A 4542-nucleotide genomic window follows, 5' to 3' on the forward strand; every position below is an offset into this window, starting at 1 on the left:
TTTTTTTTTTTTTTTTTTTTAAAAAAAAAACTTAAACAAAAATTGAACAGAAATTAACTTTGCGTAAGATGATTCTTACACAAAGGGTCGATTGAATTAGAATTTAATGCTAATTTTAGAACCGTTCCCCGGCAACGGCGCCAAAAACTTGATGTGTGTAAAACTCACTTAGTTTTAATCCTACTTTAATTATCAAATAACACACAAAAGGCAGTGAACCTATCAATTGTGGTATAGCTAAATAAGCAGGGTATCGAACACAGGGAACGGCAAATTAAATTAAAAACTAATTCTATCTAAATTACTTTAGCAAATAAGGGTTTTTTCTCTAGTTTTACAAGACTAGAAACTTATTAAACAAAACTAATGCAAGAACAAATTAACTAGATTCAATAATGGGAAAGAAACTTCTGTTTAGTTCAACTCGGTTAACTTTATGGTTGCTTTTAAGGTAATAGTGCAATGGATTAATTCTTTCGTTGGTTACCGATTCAAGTGATTAAGTTGTGTTCACTACCCTAATCCTTAGCAAATAAACTAATTCAAACAGTGGCCAATTGCTTAACTTAATTATATTTACTAGATTAATTATTCGGGTTAAGTTAGACTTGCAATAGCTAATTAAATTGTTATTTTTAATTAACCTCTTGTTCAATAGTCATCTTACAAGCTTGCACATGAATTTACTCAATTTACTTATTAATCCTAGTTTCATATTCATTAATCCTAGACATATGATTTAGTGGTCACTTATCATATGAGGTTGATAATTAATAGATGTTCATGCTAATTAACTATCTTCCTATTAACAGAAAATAAATTATCATTCATACACAAGGTTCTTTAGCAAGCTAAAATAACAATTAATCACCAACTTAGAATTAATCCTACCAATCAATCAAACCATATTGTCAACTTTGTATCCCCAAACAGAAGTATAAAGAAATTAGTTCATAACTAAGGTGAATAACAGCAAACAAATAAGTTCAAGTTGCTTATTCATATCGACAAAACAAAAGAATTAAGTAGAATGATGAAATTACGCCTCAATTACTCCCGGAATTGGATTCTAGCTTCTTTGGTCGACTTCTATGGTTCTTCTGACTTCTTATTCGTAGCTTAACACCTCTGAAACTTCCCAGAATTCTCTCTTTTTCGCATTAAAGAGTTATCTTTATATATGCATACCGACTCGTCGAGTCATATGGCGACTCGTCGAGTCCCTCTCACATTCGTCGTAACCTGATAACTGTCTTGACTTCCGAATGCTTATCTTTCTGAATCCGCGACCGGACTCGTCGAGTCAAGAGATAACTCGACGAGTAGAAGCCTTATTTTGGTTGTTTTCTCTCTTCTTTCCACTCTTGAGCTCTTAACCGCTTCTCTTGCTTCCTTTCGCTTCCGAGCTTCATCTTTGGACTGAAAAACACAATTTAACACTTTTAAGTACCTTTTGTCCATAATATGCAACAATTCAACTAATATATGAATAATAAACTACACTTAATACACACTAAATATGCACATATCATGCACCTCATGCTAATCCTGAGTATTGAAGTAAACCAAGATGTCATCGTTGAAGACTATTACAGACTGATCCGGGATCAGTCTGTACATGCGGTTCACAAGGTCCATGAACGTGGCTGGAGCATTAATTAGTCGAAAGTACATCACCACAAAATCATAATAACCATAGCGAGTCCTAAAAGCAGTCTTCTGCACATCATCATCCCTAAGTCGCATCTGGTGATACGCTGACCATAGATCAATCTTGGAGAACCAAGATGCCCCTGAAGCTGATCAAACAAATCATCTATCCTTTGAAGTGGGTAGCGGTTCTTCACCGTTACCTTATTCAGCTCCTAGTAGTCTTTGCATATGCGATGTCACCCGTACTTCTTCTTCACAAACAAAATCGGGGCTCCCCATGGTGAACTGCTCGACTTGATAAAACCCTTTTCTAGTAGCTCTTGCAGCTACGTAGACAACTCCTGCATCTTGGGAGGAGCCAACCGATATGGTGCCTTGGCTATCAGAATCGTACCAGGGACCAGGTCAATCCTAAACTCAGCCTATATCTAAGGTGTCCCAGGTAAATCCTCCATGAATACGTCCGGGTACTCTTGCACTACTGGTAAATCATCAATTGTCGCCTTAACCTTATCTTGGGTATCCATGACATCATCGATGTATCATGTGCAAACCTGCTGAAAGTTGCGCCTCTCCCTTGCTGTTGAACAGAAAATCGGTCCCCGATGTGGCCTCTCACCCTGGATCACTAACCCTCTCCCACTAGAGTGCAAACCCTCACTAGCTGCTGCTCACAATCAATCACTGCCCCATTGAGGCTCAACCAATCCATACCCAATATAAACTTATTCCCACGCAGAGGAATAGGAACTAGGTCTACTAAAAACTGTTGATTAAATAAATGTAGCGTACATCCTCTGTGAACCCCCATAACCCTAAAGGTCCTGTCATCTGCTATCTCTACATCCAGTGTGAATTCCACCTCCCCTGGAGCTCCTAAACATTTGCTATCCAAAAAGAAGTAGCATTTAATTATTTCATCAATTTACATAGATAAAACTTATAATAAATAAATTTAAAAAAAAAGATTGAACGAAATTTAGAAAGAAAAAAATGAATAATATAAGAATTTATGCATAAAACTTGAATCACGAAAATGAGAAATAAAAAGTTTAACCCAAGATCCACATGATCCTGGTTAAGCTTAACTAGGCTTACGATTCCTGGTATCCTCCAATCTTCCTGCAACGTAAGGAGTTTATGATTTATGTAATATATAATAACATAAAATTCTTTGACATTGCTATAATATATAAGTTTTCAACATAAGGCACCGATTTATCATTTATCAATCTTGATCATCAACTTGTTTTGGACAGCTAAAATTGCAATTTTTTTCATACCTCACGTTTGTATAATATTTGTCATTTTTTGAAAAAGAAACATGTTACGGAAACCAAAAAATATCAAACTTATTTTTAAGAGTAATAATTATTCAATAGGAAATTATTCATGATGAAAATTAAAATTTACCTGACCTCATTTCAATAATTTGGCTAAACTCTTCAAATTTTCCTAACTAATAGTATCTTTCTACATAAAACCTAAATTTATCAAAGAAAAAAAAAGTGACCAGCGATGCAGCAACAACTAACACATAAACCTATAAAGATGATAATTTCAACTTGATTCATTTTCTACATCCACATGCAGTAAGATCTTTATACAATCTTTATACATGAAGATAATCAATCTCAATTGAAAGGAAAAAGAGAACAATATCATCAATGGAAAATCATGTGTACGTAAAATTAAGGTAGTTAGACACTCCCATTTCACAACTCCTGTACCAAACATATCCTCAATTAGTTATCTTCCATATTTAAGCTTTAGGAATTGAAAATGGATTTCATTACTTGTAGAGAAAACCCTTATCAGAAGATCATGTTGACTGCAGATGTTGCTCCTACCCAAGGCTGCAAACGGTCTGAAAAAGAGGAGATAACATAAGCATCATCAACCATGAACACAGAAAATTAAATGAGCAATCAAAAAAGTGATTAATCGACCTCTGATTTGAAGAAATTAATGCTAACAACACAAACACTGCTCCTCATCCAAGTATTTTAGTAAGTAATGTTGAAGAAGAAACACAATTAAAGGGCAATATGCAAAGTAATCGGCAACAATCGGAAAACCAAGATTTTTCCTATTTCATATTGGTCAAAGAAAGTCAAAGATCACATAAAAAACAGAAATCAGATTGTTGAGTGTTGGTTAAAGCATTAAAAGATTTCAAGTCTCTTTCATGATTTATTCTCATTTGGGATTCCAAAGACACATCCATTGTATCCTATTATACAAACTCAAAAATGAACAAAAGAAAGCCCTAATAACGATTCTAATTGACTATGAACAAAATGAAATTATTGATCACCTTCCAGAGCAATTCTTGCTAGTGAGATTGATGCCTCTCTCTTCTCGCCCTCCACACAACAGATGTGCAATTAAGGTTTGTACGTTGAAAATCTCAACTAAATGCTGAATAATCATTTTTTAAAGAATTAAGACATGAGATACATCGAGATTTCAAGTCACCACACCTGAGAGCATCGGAGATGTTATTTCAATAAAACAGCTGACAATGAATAAAAAATGTAATTAGGGTTTTGACATAATAAAAGTAATAATCGATACCAACCTAATGAGATGTATAGTCAAGCAAGAGGTTGGAAAAAAATTATAAATATAAAAACTCACACATATCTTGTGGAGAGGGAGTTAGGAACCGGTCCCCCTGAAGAAAAAAAACAAGGAACATTTTAGCAGTCGCTCGTTAAGTAGTTGTAACCATGAGAAAAAAAAACAAATACATGGGATAAGGAAGATAAGGTGGTGGAGAAGAACCAAGAAGCATCTGAGATAAACGAAATAGAATCGACATGATGGTGGGGAAACTGGTGCTTGACAATCGCTACTTTGAGCGGTCACCAAAGAAAGATGCAAGGA

The sequence above is a fragment of the Lactuca saligna genome, chromosome 4, assembly GCF_052625555.1.
Source record: "Lactuca saligna cultivar CGN05327 chromosome 4, ASM5262555v1, whole genome shotgun sequence".
Classification (NCBI taxonomy): domain Eukaryota; kingdom Viridiplantae; phylum Streptophyta; class Magnoliopsida; order Asterales; family Asteraceae; genus Lactuca; species Lactuca saligna.